Source organism: Corylus avellana, chromosome 7 (genome assembly GCF_965113065.1).
Source record: "Corylus avellana chromosome 7, dhCorAvel1.hap1.2, whole genome shotgun sequence".
Classification (NCBI taxonomy): Eukaryota; Viridiplantae; Streptophyta; class Magnoliopsida; order Fagales; family Betulaceae; genus Corylus; species Corylus avellana.
This window is the reverse complement of record NC_142496.1, coordinates 17,141,258-17,160,841: the sequence shown is the minus strand read 5'-3', so window position 1 is coordinate 17,160,841 and position 19,584 is coordinate 17,141,258. Positions and strand designations below refer to the sequence as shown.

Below are 19,584 nucleotides of genomic sequence, written 5' to 3'. Positions count from 1 at the left end.
ATTATGATATAAAAATTTGCATAGCATGTTTTATAGCATTATGGTGTTGTGGCTACTAAATGAGTTGTCGAACTTACCACTACAAAAATTATGGTCATTAGCAGCGACACGCGGCCGCTATTTGGTGGTTGGTAGTACTTCGATGGTAATGCTAAATAGCGGCGACTTTCAAGGTGACCGCTAATAATTTTTTTTTGGCCGGAAAAAAAGGTTCAAAATGATTCTACGGTCGTCGCTATTGGTATATCATTAGCGGCGACTGCCGAGTTGCCACTAATTGTATATCATTAGCATAAGAAAATTAAAAAAAAAAAAAGAAGAAGAAGTCAATAGTGGGCATATGGAGTTGCTGCTATTCCTCTAACATTAGCGACAACATATAGTTGCCGCTATTTCTCCATCATTACTGGCGACCTAGAGTTGCCGCTATTCTTCTGTCATTAGCAGCAACATAGAGTCGCCGCTATTTCTCTATCATTAGCGGCAACTTAGAGGTTGCTGCTAATGATATGTGAAATTAAAAAAAAAAAAAAAAAATAGAAATGATCAATAGCGGCACTAATGATAAAATAATAATAAATAAAAAAAATAAAAAAATAAAATAAAAAGAAGAAGAAGAAGAAGAAGAAGAGCATATATATATATATAACCAGATGATGACCAGTAGCCATTTTTCTATTGGTAGGCACATTTTTTTTTTTTTTTTGGCTGATTATTTATTTTTGTCCTTCATAGCTTATCAGAATGAAAGAACAATAGCTAAACATGATACACATGCAACTTTCACAGTATTCTCTATTTTCAATTTATATCCAAGCATAAGATAAACATAAACAAATATACATTATAAAAAGAAACCATTCTTAAAATGATTTTAGTATAATATTCTTAAAACTCCACATGCATATGTAATCACAGCCTCAACCATTCTGTTATTTCTTCATGTATCCAATGTTCACATTGATTCAGTTGCTGTTAGAAGAACATTGCAACTAATGAGTCAATGGCTGTTAAGACTACAGTGAAGAAATTCATAATCAAATGGAAAAATAAAATAATAGCGGAATTAAAATAAAAGAGACAAAAGATTTTTACGTGGTTCGGTCAATGACTTACATCTACAGATAAAGCCCAAAGGGCTACATTAAGTTCTTATTGAATGATTGTTTACAATACAAAATGCTCTATTTATAAAACTTACACATAAATGTAATCTTAATAAAATCCCCTAATTTAGGGTAATCAAATCATAATCAAATTCTTAAATTAGGCTAATCTAATCTTCATCAATCATAATCAAATCCTTAACTTTAGGGTCATTCAAATATACTCTAATATACAGTATGACTAATTAGAATGAAAGGGGAGAATAATTACAAGGAAGGAACTCTAGTACATGTTTGCATGGAATGTCTGGGGAAATAATTGAATGTTAGTTAGTTAGCATGATGGCTTTTGATCCAAGCCCTTAGCATGAACCTTTATCTCTTGGATATGAGGGTTTTTCTAAAATGCAGATACCTCCTATACATAGACATCACAAGTAAGGTTGCCAGATCAATGGAGTATGCTTCTTATAGTTTCCTACCCCATGCAAATAGTATGAATCCCTAGTGTAAATCAAAACAATGAGTCAATCGAAAGCTTGATATATATACTTTGTGCCGGTTGGACATTGGAGATGGCAAAGAGGTTGATCTCAAAGATTGCCCGAGATCAAGGCTTTCGGCAAGAATGCATTAAATATCTTGGACTAGTATGCTCCCTCTTAAACATCAAACCTAGTACTAAACTTGTATGTAGTTCAGCAGTTCATAGACCAAACTTGCCCCGGCAAAATACAAGTTGAGAACTCAAAAAACAAGTACATGCAAGGTAGGATGCAGGTTGTTCAGCAAGAAAAAGAACCCCAGTAAACTAAATTAAAACAGAAAATTTGAGATTCCCGAGCATTTTTGCATTGTTGCTAAAAGGGAAAGTAGTACAATAGGGTAGTTATCACATATATCCTTTCTAAGCATGAACACCTATGTCTGCCACTCTGTCTAGATTTGCCAGATGGAATCAACAAAATAAGATTGGCAGTCCATGTAGTGGTCCTAAGTATCGTCTTTAATGCTTTGCTATTTTAGTAACAAAATGATAACAAATGAAAATGACACTAAGCATCTGTTACAACCATGGACGCTTGTAGTGGCAAATTTCGAGTCTGACGCCTAAAACTAATCATATGAGGTCCTACACAATAAAGGGACAAACAAATCAAGCACTTAAATTAAACTGGGTAGAGAATAGCAAAAAGCCAGATGTTGTCATTCATCAATTACCTTCATGATCATTTAGGTAAGACCCAATTCCATGACCAGTACCTTGTCGGTAATCAAGACCATCCTTCCACAAAGAAACTCGAGCAAGAATGTCCAGTGCTTGACCTGAGAAAATAACCAGATGTAAACATTTCATTATCTTCAAATTGCCAGATCTACATTCAGGGTGGCCGCTCAAAATCTATTGATAAATTATGACACTCCATAAGTAAATCAAATAAACATATAAACTAATCATAGCAAAACGAATAGTCATGACAAAGATGTTCGACCTCAAAGTTATCAAAGATGGCAAATTCACACATGATGTCAAAAATGTTAAAATCATCTAATGCTATGTATGAATATTGCAACCAGCACTCTTCTATCATGCCACTCATTAGCATTTCTATGACACAAAGACAAACCTTGGCCCCTATGGTACGATTGGCTGCTTATTGGCATATTTGATGTCCTTATAATCTGAATTTTGCAAGCATTTAATATTAATCAGTATAAGACAAAAACAAATTATGGCAAATCATTACCCTAAAATTTGAAAAATGGCAAAAGAAAAAAGAAAAAAAGAAAAAAGAAAAAAGAAAAAAGAAAAAAGAAAAAAGAAAAAAGAAAAAAGAGAAACAACAACAAAAAACATGTGGTAGGAATCAAATATTGGACTACGAACAAGCAGCAAGTATCAATCCTTGAAATGGAAACTCATATCTTTCATGGAAAGAAACAAATCTAGTATAATAGTATTATGTGATGACAAGTTATATATCTTTCTGAATAAAATTTGACTATCTAGGTTATGATTTGCCATAGGGAGGTTCTATTATTTCATGTTGTGCAGTTGCTTCCTAACTTGAAACCATAGGTTATGAACTATTCTAGTATTAAATGGAATTAACTTCCACCAACACGTGAATGACAATGGGATTGAAATAACTTACTCATTGTTATTTGAGTCCTTTAGCACCACAACTCCTTACACATCTTCCACTCGTGCCATCCTGTATACACTTAAAAATGAAATATTGTTATATAACAATATTACTCTCTTGCATTGTTTACTCAACTTGATAAACATGTGAAGAGAGGTTCACTAACTCAAAGTTCTTAAACAAAAAACTAGTTGAAGTTCTTACCTTCTAACACAAACCAAATTTGTTATAATTTTTATAATATTAAGACAACTTCTTCAACAAAGTACAACGAAAGCTCTCTCCAAGTTCTTAAACAAAAAACTATTTAAAGTTCTTACCCTCTAATACAAACCAAAATTGTTATAATCTTTATAATATTAAAACAAAGTCTTGAACAAAATACAACAAAAGCTCCCTCAGACGTTCCTTTCGCTTGCTTGAGATCCATAAGAGCTCCCTCCAAGCCTAGGGATAATAGAATTTATATCATAATCAATGATCTTTCTAACAATTGCTTGATATGTGTGTGTGAAATTAAAAAAAAAAAAAAAAGTGACAGGCAAAATTCTCTTACCCTTCGAGATGTTTTAGTAGCCTATCCATTTGTGCCTACAGAGCAGCTTGGGATGCTTTTGATTCGTTCATTTCAGCCTTCAAAGCAGCTTGTGCTTCCTGCATAGCAGCTTGTGATTGCTGCATAGCAGTTTGTGATTCCTTCAACTTTTCACATTTCTCTAGTGATTCAGCTAGTTTCTTTTCAGTTTCTAGCTGTTTAGCCAAGCATTCATCATGGTTGTGTGTTGATGAGGAATTTGACCGGATAGGTATGGCACCACAACCCTTTCCTCTAACATGTCCTGAGCGGTGTCCACCTAGCATCTTTAAGACAATGTCTTCTTGGCTGATATTAACATTGTCGGAGTTTGCTGCTATTGATTCCATTTCATTCTGCACAAGCCATATAAACCTCAACTAAATAAGTCATGCAAGTTCATTAGACATATTCATCATGAGTACTCATTTCATTCACTTATATATTTACCTTCAGCGTACTCACTCACAAATTTCCCATTCTTTTTTCTAACGTGTGTTTCCTTGTAGATTTCTATAGGATTGGGTATGGCCTTAGTAATCTTTGCCTGCACATAATACAACTAATTAACTGGTACACTGAAGAACATCACTATAAAACTTTAACACTATATATTCTTACCTTTTTGTGAATAACATTGACGAATGACGAGGTGCCAGCAGTATGATTTGTTTGCATCGCTACTCTATTTTTTATATTTTGCTAAGATTTTTTCTGCAAAAATTCAACCAAACATATTCATTTATTTTTTTTATAGCTAAATACAAATCTTAGAAATAATAATTGACTATTTATTTGAATAAGATACATTTACCTTCCACGAGTCGGTTTCGAATGAATCAGATATAGCAGGCCATTGTCCCGGACAAAGACCTTCTGGAACATTGGCCCTCGCCTTAAGTTTAGCATCGGCCACCACTGCCAAATCCCGGTTGTCCACATTTCGAAATAAATTCTATAGTGATCTATGTGCAAATCAGAGAGATGTCTCCTACAGCTCAGACGTAATTGATACTTTAAGGCATCCTTGTGCTTCTTTAGCTCCATATCCAAAGCAAACTTACCCTGAGACATAGTAATTACGAAAATAATGGTCAAACGTTTGTCATATTATTTGTAGCGACATAATACACATACACAATGAGATTTATACCTTCACACGTTCTTCTAAGTTCTTCACTATTACATCTGGGACCTTGTTCCACCTATCATAATGGAGGTCGCAATGATCGTACACAACCTTAGAAATTATCCTCGACCACGCCTCGGCATTTTCTCCCACAGGTACCCGATACTTATCATCAAATTCCAAAGTAATCGGACCATCCTTATTTATCATAGCATTGAACCTCAAATTCTTGTTCTTAACCTTTGGCCGTCTAACGGGCGTGCTAGCTATTAATCATGGAAACATAGTTAGTTGTATCTAGCGAAGTAGTTTACAAAGTGTATGCAACAAAGTAATAAGAAAAAGACCGTATATTCACTTATAGCTTGCAGTGGGTGCAACTCCCGATGAGCGTATGTGATCAGACGACTCTTCGGAAGGATGGACCTCGACCGAGTCGGGGGGCACCATTGATAGCATGTCCATATCGTCAACTGCATCAACTAGAGTCGGCCTGTCACGGTCCTCGACATGACACAGGCCTCGACCTTGGCGTCGAACTCAGCCACAACCTTGGCTTTGGCCTATCACCATTTCTAGTTGCTATGATAGATCTGCAAAGAACACAGAACAAATGCGGATCAATCATATACCCATAATATTGCATGTTAAATGCTTTGGACAAAAAAAATTGTTCATATACTTAATTTAGTTAATTGCACATAAGTGGGCAATTTTTAAAAAAAGAAAAACCAAAAATAAAATATTAGTAGCAAAGTTTCATACAATATGTTAATCCAATTCGTACTTGGTCATTCTGTCTCATAGTCTATATCATTGTTACTTGAGGATGACTGTTCGTGTTCAGAGTTCTCTATGTGTTCAGATTCTGTATCATAGTTGCTACTTAACTCTTCTTCATTATCGGAGTTAGTATTATGCTCCTCAATCGAAGGGTTATCGTTAATGAACATGCTTGCATCAAGTTGCACATATAATTAATCAATAGGTATTGTCGAATCATCTCTACGTAACATAATAGACTTTTCAACAATGGCAATATTACCCCCAACACATTCATTTTCCTGGTATACCTCATTGTTGGTTCTTTGGTCATCATTTTCACTTTCTTCCCCTACCACTGTTGGATTATAGTATGTGTTTCTATTGGTCAACACTTGCACCACTTTCCAACTACCACCCAATTATCATTCAAGTAAAACACTTGCGCAGCTTGGCATGCTAATATGAACGAGTCGAACTCATACCATTTACGAGAAGTATTCACAATTGTAATACATTGTTCCTTTCTTATTCCCCGCGTATTACTCCCAGTGTCCCACCAATCGCACTGAAATAGATACACCCAATTTCAGCCCGGGTAACATAACTTAAAAATTTTCTTCAACTCACCATAGTACTCATCATCTAACGTGTTGTTCCCACCTTTAACAACAATTTCACTGTTCTGGGTAGTACGAGTTTTTGCACATTCTTTTGTGTGGAACATAACCCCATTCATAATGCAACCTTTATACGATCTAACTTGATGATCAGGCCCAAGCGAAAGATGATATAATTGTTCTGGGACATTTTTTGCATTACGCCCACCATTATATATATTATCTCGAAACCAACGCTCAAATGTGGCCTCATGCTTCTTCTTAATGTCATGGCCGCCTTCCCTTTCGATCATCTGATAGTGTTCACTGCATAAAGTGTATGTTGTTAGTAATCATCTGGGTGGTGTTTGGCAAAGGTGTTGGCCCAGCCTAGACACTATATAATAAAATTGTAAGTCCTGAACCTGAAGTACAATTACCCTATTAGCCTTCATTTTTTTCTCCAAAAAATTCCAGCGCTCTCGAATTCCCTCCAGCTCCCTCACTTTCTTTCCTCCCTGTCTTCTCCTTCACGACTCGAGCACTGACTGTTGCGAGCCTGTTTCACCCTCCACCTTCAAAATCCTGCTGATTTCAGGATGCTCGCCCACACTGGGGGGGGGGGGGGGACGCCTGGTTCTGTCGATGGGCAAGGGGAAAAGCTGGCTAGCGCGGGGGGGGGGGGGGGGGAGGGGAGACGCCTGGGCTGATACGTGGGGGGGCGGGGGGGGGGGGGGGGGAAGACGCGTGTGACCTGATACGCCTGGGTTGATATGTTGGGGGAAGCTGGCTAGCGCAGTGGGGGACGCGTGTGACCTGATAGTGTGGGAGGGGGGGGGGGGGGACGCCTGGGCTGATACGTGGAATTTTCTGTGAAAAAATTGAATAAGGGGGGCAATATGGTCAAAAGGGTGACACATTTTGAGGGGAAAAAATCTGATGCAGTCGGTCAAAGGGTCAATGGTGAACAATGTCTAGGCCATTACTTTTGCCAAACAGAGCCCTAGTGTCATGAATAAACATAATGTAAGAAACCCACAATTATACATTTATTGCAAGTATGAAGCCATTTCATTACAGTTGCTAAGCACATACCATCGAGCCCTTGCAAAAATGTTCACATCAAGTGTCACATATTTTGCCGCACCCAACGGTCAAACTCGTTGAGAGAACACATCAAGGCCTTGCTTCGTTTCTTCCAGGTAGCCATCAGCATTTCGCTCTTCACGGTTCCATCTTGTCTCAATCCCATGAAGATACATGAAGCAAAACGTCAAAAACTCATCAACTAAATAAGTCTCAGCAATTGAACCCTTTGGTCGCGCTTTGTTCCGCACACTCCTTTTATGTTTACCAAGCGTCATTTCCATTGGATACATCCAACAGTTTTGTACTGGTCCCCCAAGCTCAGTCTCTTGAGGTAAATGAACCGCTAGATGGACCATAACATAAAAAAATGCTGGTAGAAATATTTGTTCCATCTTGCATAGAATCACAACAATGTTAACCTTCATTTGCTTCAAAGTATCTACTTTTAATGTCCGTGCACACAACTGCTTAAAAAAATTACCCATCTCAATCAATGTTGTTACTATTTTAGGTGTTAATTTTTCACGGATTGCAATAGGAAGTAAGCGTTGTAAGAAGACATGACAACATGGCTTTTCATTCCTGATATCCTGCCAGGAAGCTTGTTCACACATTGACCAATGTTAGACGCATACCCGTTAGGAAATCTCACACATTTCAGCCACTCACATAACCGGTTCTTGTCATCTCTTGTCAAAGTGTACACTGTAAGTCTCATCGTGGTGGTGGCACCATTTGTCTGCAAGTGCAATTCTTGACGTATACCTATCCCATGTAAATCTCTTCGTGTGTTGGCTGTGTCCTTTGTCTTCCTAAAAATATTCATCAATGTACCCAAGATACTATCACATATGTTTTTCTCAATGTGCATGACATCTAAATTGTGTCATAGTTTCAATGTTGACCAGTAAGGCAACTTCAAGAAAATACTTTTCTTCCTCGAATTCAACTCATTTATATTAACACAAGTTGTACGACGCTTTGACTTGTTCCCACTATGTTTCCCAAACTGCACATTTTCAACATGTATTAGTTGTTGCAATAGTTGATCTCTAGACATTTCTTCAGGTTTGAATTTATGCTCCTTTGTACCATCGAACAATTCTCTTTCTTGGCACCACACATGGTCTTGAGGAAGCCACCTATGATGACACATGTAACATTCTTTAGACCCATACTTCAACCTATAAGACATTGTATCCTTGTTACATATCGGACATGCCAGCTTTCCCTTTGTAGAATACCCAGACAAGTTCCCATACGCAGGAAAATCGATTATAGTCCATAGTAATGCTGCATGCAACTGAAATGTCTCTTTAGTCGAAGAATCATAAGTGGTTACACCTTCATTCCATAATTCATGCAAATCATCAACTAGAGGCCTCAAATACACATCAATGTCGTTTCCAGGTGATGTGCGAGCAGGGATAATTAAGGACAATATCATATTTGGATCCTTCATACACATCCACAGAGGTAAATTGTATGGCATTACTACAACTGGCCATATGCTATATGTGGCACTCATATTACCAAATGGGTTGAAACCACCACTTGCCAAACCAGGCCGCACGTTGTGGGAATCACGAGCAAATCATTCATGTTCTTTATCAAACTCTTTCCACGCAAGACCATCAGCTGGGTGTCTTAGAGTGTTGTCGTCATCTTTTCGTTCATCTTTATGCCACCTCATATGTTTGGCCATATCTTTTGACATAAACAATCGTTGCAACCTTGGTTTTATTGGGAAATACCGCAAGACCCTTTGAGGAATTTTCTTGCCACTACCCTTAACACAATTCCATGTTGAAGTGTTGCATGTTGGGCATTTTACTTTATTAGCATGTTCCTTCCAAAAAAGCACATAATCATTCTTGCATGCATGTATCGACTCATAACAAAAACTCAAGTCTTGGCAAAATTGCTTTGTTTCTTGGTACGAGTGTGACAATGTCTCTCTATCAGGAAGGGCCTGCTTTATCAATTTAATAATTATATCGAATGCCTTGTTACTCATGTTGCAAATCGGCTTTATATGAAGCATCTTCAAAATGAAAGCTACTTTTGTAAATTTATTACAGCCTGGATAAAGTTTACCTATGCCATCTTCTCATAATCGACCAAAAGGGGTTCTATGTTCGTGATTGTCAGTTGTCAAACCCGGAGTAGTAGAGGGTTCACCTATGTTGGCTTCAAAAAATGTCACAATTCGAACATCGCCTAACAATTCTTCGATCTCATCAACCTCCTCTATCCTCACATTTGTATCAGTGTGTAAGTTGGCAGTCACGTTTATACTACATGGATCTTCTTCGCCATGAAATATCCATAGAGTGTATGTCCGATCAATTCCATGTTCATACAAGTGACTCTCCACCAATTCAATATGATGAAAATATTGATTTGTACAATCACGACATGGACACCTCATAATGCCATCTACATCCACACATTGACACGCCATTCTTAGGAATTCTTCAACACCTTTTAGATATCGATCTGAACATTGAGTAGGTTCTTGCATCCAACTCTTATCCATCTCGATTCACTATCACAAGTTACTCCTTACCTACATTTAATCACAGGCGTGTTTAGAGAAGTTTTAATTTTCTGTCACAATTATCAAATTTTCAGATTTATAAGTCACTCACGAAAGCTTTTAAGTACAAGATTCAAGATATATATGCAAAGTAATAATAAGTCGTGCTTATTAATACTAGTACTATTAGTACCCTAAAAAAGCTTATTGCTTATGACTAATTTCTTATGAAGTCCTTTAAAAAAAAAAAATGTTTTCTATGAAGTGGCCCAAACTAATTTTTGACTTCCCAAACAATTCCTTTTGAATTTTGGTTTTTTCACGCAAAAAATTCTAGTTCCACCCTTAGTCAAACCCTTTCATATCAATATTTTGGATCTCCTTTATCTTTTCAATCATTTTCGCCATCTTTAGGAGCTAGCTAGGTTTACAAGAGTGAGATCCTATTAATTATCTTTCCTTCTCTTTAAGTTCTTCAATCATTTTTTTTATTCCCAAGAGGTAGTTGTACAATAGGGACACCTGATTAATTATTTTAGTTTGTAACTTAATTTTGGTTTAATCCTCAAAGTATCATCTGATTAATCTCTCAACATGTTTATATGGGGATCACTTGAATCTTATGGGGATCTCTACCACATTTATATCATATGTGTCTCATATGTAGTAAATACAGCTACAAGTAAAGTTTAAAGGTGGTGCATAAAAAGAGTGCTAGGAGGCAACTATTTAAATAGCTACCTTATCCTCATTTTGCAGATTTCACCCAAACAAGGAATCACATGAAAGTAGCATAAACTCCACAAAATATAGAACAAAAATAAAAAGTTGAGATATCAAGGGAAAAAAAGAGAGCCAAGAAACCATCTTTACATAAATAAAAAGACACAGATTGTTGTTGACCTTTACATAAATATACTACAAGTCTACAACATATGAGAAAAAAAAAAAAAATGTAAATCGGAGCTCATAGGAAATGAGTCAGAGTAATCAAACAAATAAGTTAATTTTCCTTATTTCCTATCTGCTCAAATATAATATATTTACCACATTCTGTCCTCAATAAAAAGAATAAATTGGCACTTAATACCAAAAATTGATATATAATCAGCTGCTACATTGTTAAATTAGCCCCATTGCAATTTCAACAATTTTTTTTTTTTTATTCTTTTTACTACATTTCAATATCATACAACTCTGATTTATCTTTTCTAAAGTTAATGGCAACCCCACCACCAGGCTCAAGCTTCTCTGCAATGACATGCAAAGAAAGTAATTGAGAAACTAAAGAATTTCATCAACAATTACCAGTTGAAGCAGCCTCCATTTGCACAGAAACTATACAGTTGGTTATTAATACGTTATTTAGTTGAAATCTAACAAAAACCAATTTCTACAACAAACAGTTGTAACACGCAATTTATTTACTTTTTATCATAATTTTGGGCAATCAAACACATCATTAATTGTCCTTCAGATTACTTTATAATAAACCTTGTGCTTAAAAGCACACAATCTTATCTCCTAATTGGAAACAAATCCACTAGGGGTGGGCACGGGTCGGATATCGGTATTTTTCTTACCCGCCCTGCACAGTGCGGGTTCAGGAAATTCCAACCCGCCACCAGAGCACAATGAACAATATCTGCGCTGGTTTGGGTGTTGCCGGGTGGGGTAGATCGGGGCGGGTTGGGTTCTCTCTTCCTTAGATCCTCTCCTTTCTTTCCTCCTCCGGCTTCTCTTCTTTCTTTTTCGTTTCATCTCTTCTGCAGGTTTCTTCTCCTCCTAAACAAACACAAGTTACACAACCCCTACATCAGAACCCTTGAATCAAACCTAAACCAAAGAACTTGGAATTAAATCTGGACGAGGGAGAAAAAAACTTGAAATCTGGACCAAGAACTTGAGATCTCTTGAGAGAGAGAAAAAAACCTGGATTGTGGTTTAGAGGTGGGAGCGGCGCAGTAGCCCGTGGCCTGAGGATGTCGAGCGGCGGTGTAGATGAAGAGAGAAGCAGATGAGAGATGGAGAGAGAGTAGCTAACGAGAAAGAGAGAACAGACCAGAGAGAGTCGCTAACGAGAAAGAGAGAACAGACCAGAGAGAGAGCAAGAGAGACGATAGAGAGCAGGAGATGGAGAGAGCAGACGTGAGAGATGAGAGAGAGGAGAAACGGCTCAAGAAAAAAATGATTAGGGTTAGGATTTTTTTTGTTTTATACTTATGCAGGGTTGGGCGGGGCGGAGCGGGTATCCACAAGGAAAAAATTTCAAAACCCGCAACCCGCCTCGTCCCGCGTGGGCTGGGAGAAATCCACCCGTACCCGCAAAAAAACACTTAAAATCCGCGCAGGGCAGGGCAGATCGGGGCGGGGCGGGTTTGCAGGTTGGGCGGGTTTTTGCCCACCCCTAAAATCCACATTCTATTCATAAGAACATGCATATTCTCGGGAACCAAAGAGTTACGCTAAGCTGAACAAAAAAGCAAAACAAGACAAAGACTAAAGTAAAATCCTACTGATACCCAATTAAGGAAATTGAAAGAAATGACACAAGCAAAGCAAACCCTTGAATCCCAAATGCCAAACCAACATTGGCCCCACAAAACTTGAACCCAAATCCCATAAGTTGAGAGGTTCATAATCCAAACATATTCCCAAAAAGGCTAAAATTACCAGTAGCACACAACACAACTTTGAACACGAACAAAAAACGCTTACTTCTTTTGGTGGCCGCTGGACACGACGGGAGACGAGAGAGAGACAGGACGGCTTGCCGCTTGCAACGAGAAAAGAGAGAGAGAGAGTTCACAGACGGCCGTAGGAGGTGAGAGAGAGGGGAAGTTGGCGGAGATGCGTCAAGGATGAGAGAGAGAGAGAGAGAGAGAGAGAGATGCGCGTGACCTTAAGTAAAAAGGATGAGTGAACTATAGCGAGGGAAACACAATTTTCGTGCGAAATATCTAGCACAAATTATAATTAATGGATCCCGGCAAAATTTTTCCTTAAAACGGGGTCGTTCTACCACTTTCTTCAATAGCGGCGACCAAAGTCCCCGCTAATTAATTCCTGATAAATTTATATCTTGATGATTTAGCAACAGGTGATGAGATGATGGTATTATGGCCAAAAAGGAGAAAAGTAAAAATAATATCAAAGATCTCGCAATCTGACCAATAAAGTGCATATAAAAGTTGTCACAGTTGGAAATATATATATATATATATATCATGAAAAGCTTGTAATCTAGCGGGGTCTTCCTAATTTTCTTCTAGATTTACCTTGACTTGAAAAGTTTGGTTTAATCTTCTCTTGTACTTGTGAGAGATTAATTAGAGTCCCTTTTTCCTATAATGAAGAAAATTGATTTATTATTATTATTATTATTATTAATTTTTTTTTAAAATTTTTTTATGAAGATTGACAAATTAAAACAATCTATTTAATTGTTAATTAATTAACCGTAGGAATAAATGATATATATATATATATATATATATATATATATATATATATATATATATATATATCTATATATATATATATATATATATATATATGTTAAATAATAAATTAAGGTCACTTCATATATAAATAAATTAAGAATCAAAATATAATGAATTAAAAGCAATGTTTTGATGGTCATGATCGAAAAAGTAATTATGATATGATGTATCATAATTAAATAGTGTCAAATTAGATCGATCATTTGATTGTATCACGATCAATAACACTAATATTGCACTTGGGTTGATCGATTGAGATTATCACGACCAATCGGACTAATGATCGATCGCTTGATCTTATCATGACCGATTAGATGAATACACTAAGAGTAATTAGATGTTCGATTGAACAATTAATTTTGTCAAATTGGATTGATCATTTGATTGTATCATGATTAATCGCACTAATATTGCACTTGGATCGATCGATTGAGATTATCACGATCAATCAGACTAATGGTCGATCAGTTAATCTTATCATGATCGATCAGACGAATACACTAAGAGTAATCATATGTTCGATGAAACAATCAATTTTGTCAAATTAGATCGATCATTTGATTGTATCACGATCAACCACACTAATATTGCACTTGGGTCGATCGGTTAATCTTATCATGATCAATTAGACTAATACACTATGAGTAATCGAATGTTTGAACGAACATTCAATTGTGTCAAATTGGATCGATCATTTGATTGTATCACGATCAATCACACTAATGCACTTGGATCAATCAATTGAGATTATCACGATCAATCAGACTATTGATTGATCGAATGATCTTATCATGATCGATCAGACTAATACACTAAGGCCTATTTTTTTTTTTTTTGTTTCTTCAGAACCATTATGGTCAATCGGTTAATCTTTTCAAAGTTGCCGCTATTGACCGCTCATTAGTGGCAACATTTAAAAGTCGCCGCTAATGGTCCTTACGAAAAAACAAATAAAAAAATAGGCATTAGCGGCAACTTTTTAAAGTCGCCGCTGTTAGGCACTTAATAGCGGCAACTTTTTGTCAACGCTAATAAGGCGGTTTTTTTTTTTTTTAGGACCATTAGCGGCAATTTCAAATGTTGCAGCTATTGACCACTCAATAACGGCAACTTTGAGAAGTCGTTGCTGTTTGGCTCATAATAGTGGCAATAGTTTGTTGCCGCTGATTGTGTTTAAATAGCGGCAACGTGTGTCGCGCTATTGAGTGCCCAATAGCGACGACTGTGTGTTGTCGCCGCTAATGAGTGGTCAATTGTGGCGATAATTGTCACCCCTATTGGTGTTGCTACTAAATATCAATTATTTTTGGTATTTAGCATCTGCTATTAGTGATGACTTTGTTGTTGCCACTAATGGGAGGTCATTAGCGGCAACCTTTAAAAGTTGCCACTAATGATCCCTCATTTGTGGCAACATTTGTGTCGCCACTAATAATTTGGTCGCTAATGACCAAATTTCTTGTAGTGCACCCATTTTTCCTTTAAATTTTTTAGATGGCTCTATACATAATAATATTAAGGATGGGGCTACTAGTAGGCGGCTTAGCACTTAAGGACCCGGTCATTTGGCCCTACGATTGGGATACATGGACTTATTGTTTTGCAGAGCCGTAGTACTTGGGATTCTTATAATGCCCATACTTTTTAAATCGTTTTAAAAAGTGTTGTCCCTTTCTCAACCAGTTAATGGACTTCTAAATCTGCCTTAAACAGAAAACCCTAAGCCATCTCAGCATAACCAAAAGCCCTCACACTTAGCCATGAAGCCTTGAAGTAAAACCCAAACCTACCATTTCTAACCGTACGTACGCCTAGGGAACGGGACGTACACTCTTGTCTTTAGTAGAGGACGTACGCATGGGGACCATCGGACGTACGCTCTTGTCTCTAGTACCAGATGTACGCTAGGGGACCACACCAGACGTACTCTGCCAATAGTACGTCGTACTCTACAAATAGTATAGGACGTACGTCAAGGGACCACACAGGACGTACGCTGCTTTTTGGAAAACCCTTGGATAATACCCAGAACGTACGCTAAACCCTTTTACCCAATGTGTAATAGTACCGGACGTACGCCCCTACAGTACCAGACGTCCGCTACTTTTAAGAGTAGTTGGTGAACGCTTCCAACTTCTCTCTCCTATAAATATCCACTCCCCTCTTCGTTCCCAGAGCACTTTTCTCGCCCCCTAGGCCCTCAGAAGCCTTGTGTATTCATCTTTGTGAGTTTCCTTGTGAGTTTAGAAGAATTTTGGGAAGAAGAAGGAGAGCTTGTGTTCTTGCCATTCTTAAGGTAACCCCTTACCATTTTATGCTTTCATTACTGTTTTATTGCTGTGAGTTTTCAAAAGAATACCATGTTAGATTTTTACTCCTTTCTTTACTAACCAAGAAACGTTTATAAAAAGAATTTCGAAAACTCGTTTGATTTCTTGTATTGTTTGATGTCGAATTTTCTTACGTTGCTTGTGTCTATTTATTAGCCTAGAAGGAGATGTAAAAGCCTATAGATTTTATAGAAGCCTTAAAACACAGCTTTGAAGCTTATTTCCAGATTTCCTAACTCATTGACAGGATGGACGCTCTCGAGTCCGGACGTATGGTCAGGAAACTAGGTATCTGCCTTTAAGCCTCACTCTCATGTATTTTCAAGTCTATCGATCCTTTTAATGGATAGGGTTTAGTATCTTACTCGTAAGGGTCCTCTAGAACTGTGCATGACGACATGTCGTATTTCATTATAGTAGGATTTAGCTATGTCGGAGGATTTAAGCGAGCGTACAAGGTAAGTAAACACCTACGAACACTTTCTTAAAAACATGGAATATGTTAGTTGACTGACCATGAGTATGATATGAGCATGTCTACTTTTCGTAATAACTTGGTAACTACTTTATTAATTGAATAATAAGATATATTGTATGAGATGGTACACCGGTACGTGCGGTATAATTGGCCATGGGCTTACTATATAAACTTCATTTTATGGTCAAATGTGTGTGTTGTTATGCTGGCTTTGGATTCAATGGTTTCGTGACCAGACGCAATCATTCCCAAATGACTCGGTCACTACAAGACGGATATCATTAGCATTGTGGGCCACCCGAGGTCGGACTCGGTCATGCCGCTAGGGTTATGTACAGTAGCGTACAATGGCTGGGGCACTAACATTGTATTACAGGTCACTCGGGATAGCGCTAACCCTATTAAAAATGGGTAATATCTCAGGTAGACAATACATGAGAGTTATGACCTATAAAGCATTAGTTTTTCCTGCATTAAAATATTTAGGCATTTGCCGTTGAGAGTACACCACTCTTTTATTAACCAAACAATACTTTTATGGTGTATTAATGTAGACAACACCTCTTTTAAATGTTTACTAAAATTGCATGTTTATTTTTGCTTAAATGAACCCATATCATACTAAAACTGTGAGGTTTACTTACTAAGTCATTAGACTTACGTTGTTATTAGCCTTTTAGGAAGCTTGCCACTTCCAGCCAAGAGTGGTATGACTGCCACTGCAGGCCTTGCTTAAGGATTTGTATAATGTTATCAGGTTTGCCTTTTTTGATTAGTTGCTCCATGTATTTAATTTGAGGATTTTACTTGTACCATGACAATGTAAATAGTTTCTCTTAGATTGTATTTCACCTTCCTATGCATTACTTAGAAATGCTTAGAGGGGTGATTCCTCATTTAGCCACAAGTTGGTTTAACTGAGGCAGTTGCCAGTAACCCTGCCAGGTTAGTCAAGGCTAATTTTGGGAGCGTTACAATTCCAGTAGATTGCTTGGGACAAGCCTATATTGTGTAGCCTTTTGATTATGTAAACTGCACATTTTTGATATTTTGTATATAGGAGGACTTTGACTCATGGGAAGGCTAAGACCTCCATATAATAGTCACTTTTGGTTTATGCCTCCTTGTAAGGCTTGTAATTTTTTTTTTGGTGTTGGAATCCCAGTTTTATATGAATACAAGACGATAAATATTTATATTAAGGTTGTAATTATACCAGTTGCATCTCTTATTTTTCCTATGTTGAATAGTAATTTAATAATAATAATAATAATAACAACAACAAGAATATACCTCCTTAATTATTGCAAGTTCATTTAGTTTGCATTTTCCCCTATTCACCATAAACGTGGCGTGACACAACTAGAGTATGAAGTTCAAATATATAAGAAAAAAGTTGATTACCTATAGAAGGAAAATGACACATATAGGTCAAGAGGGAAAATTTTAATTTTTCCTTTGATTTTGTTAATGCTAGTTGTTTGTATTGTACTCGGTGCATAAGTTGTTGTGTAATGGAGTAGTTTGAATTTTGTAATATGTACCTTTACTTTTATTTAGCTGACTTATGTAATTCTATTAGAACATTTTATATTGAAATGAGCCGTTTGCAAGCATTTATACATAAGTCATCAGGTGTTGAAGACAACAAGTAAAACATATAACATATAACATTCTTTTCAAGTAATTGTTCAAAGAGTAACATAAAACCCTTACACAACGTCTTCAGGTTACTTTTGCAATGGTAATATAAAAACCTTACACAAAATGTTTAAGTGTCTGTCCAAATGGTAATTACATAAAAAACCATACAAATCCTAAATGCAATAGAGATGTGACATAAAAATTTTCCAAAAGTTGTCACGCCTAATCTAGCATTAAAAAAAAAAAAAAAAACATAATAGTTAATTGCCACCATTTTTTTAACACCAAAAGTTGTCGACAATCTTTGTTAATACTACCATAGTCCTACTGAGTTGCAGTTGGCTGATTATGTTCTATTCCTTTGGTAATGTCTTACATTAGCTGCGAAACTCCAACATGTACCAAATTTAAATATTTGATAACATATTGTACCACATTTCATTCCATATTTCTTATTCAGACCATCATTCCCAACTAATAATACCATATTTCTTATTAAAATCATTGTTCCCAAATAATAATGCCCATACTCACCATTGTTCTCCTTTTGACCTCCTAACCTCCCTTTTTTTTTCTTTTTTTTTTTTTTTTTAATTGAAAGGGGGAAATGAGGTTACATGGGATGATCTTTCTTACTCTTAATCCATAAGGAAGTGAGAATGGGAGAACCTAAGGGAATGCTACCAAACACAAAGTGGGTAGCAGCCCATTTTGCTAAATTGTGTGCACAGAGATTGGCACATCTAGACACTTTCAAAGCATTCCAGCTTTGAAAGGAAGAAAGATCAAGGGTAATGTCTGATACAATAGTGGCAAACTGCCAAAAAGGAAATAAAAGAGGCTGATTCACATCAAGGATAACTAGAAGTGCATCCCCTTCCAAGTCAAAACTCCTAAAACTGGTAGAAGAAGCCAGACAAGTGGCAAGAAGAGCAGCTGAAGCTTCACCCAAAAGGACATCCGTAGAATGGAGTTTTTGAGTAGCTGCAAGAACAATATGCCTAGAGGCATCGCTGATCATTGTTGCTGCAACAACAAAGTTGCCTTTAATTGCAACATCAAAGTTCCCTTTGAAGCAACATGGCTGAGGAGGAAGCCACCGGAAGGGAAGAGCTGCATCACGCCAGGCTGAATGATGAAACTCTAAGGAAACTTTTATTTGCTTAATAGCCTTACTTGGAACAGGTTGAATGGCTTCATGGATCAGCTTGTTCTTAGAAAACCAAATAAAATCAATAGTAAGAGCAGCAAATAATTGGAATTTCCTAGTTCCAGCCAAAGGAATAGCTAGCCTATCCAAAGGATAAATTATAGCAAGGATCCAATCCGAAATAGGTCTAAAGGAGAAAGAGGAAGTAGTGATAGGCCAAGGAGAACTCTTCCAAAGAATTCTAGCTAAATTGCATTCCAAGAAAATATGGCATAAAGTCTCAAGAGGACATTCACAAAAAGGGCACACCCATGCCAAAGGATTCTCAGCAACAACAAATCTCCCAATGTTAGCCCTAGAAGGCAAGATATCCCATGCAGTCTTCCAGCGAAGATGTTTCAGCCTTGCTTGAAGTTTAAGACCCCAAAGGGCTTGCCAATCCATCGAAGAAAGAGGAGAGGACCTAGTGGAAGAAGGCAAGGAGACTTCACAGGCAGACTTCACTAAGAAGGTACCAGAGGGAGAAAGGGGCCC

At 37.1% G+C, this 19,584-nt stretch overlaps 1 pseudogene; it reads right to left on the bottom strand.

Moving 5' to 3' along the window:
* Window positions 1-7,366: 7,366 nt before the first annotated feature.
* LOC148584587 (uncharacterized) lies at window positions 7,367-9,945 on the bottom strand (annotated as a pseudogene).
* Between the last annotated feature and the right edge of the window lie 9,639 nt (window positions 9,946-19,584).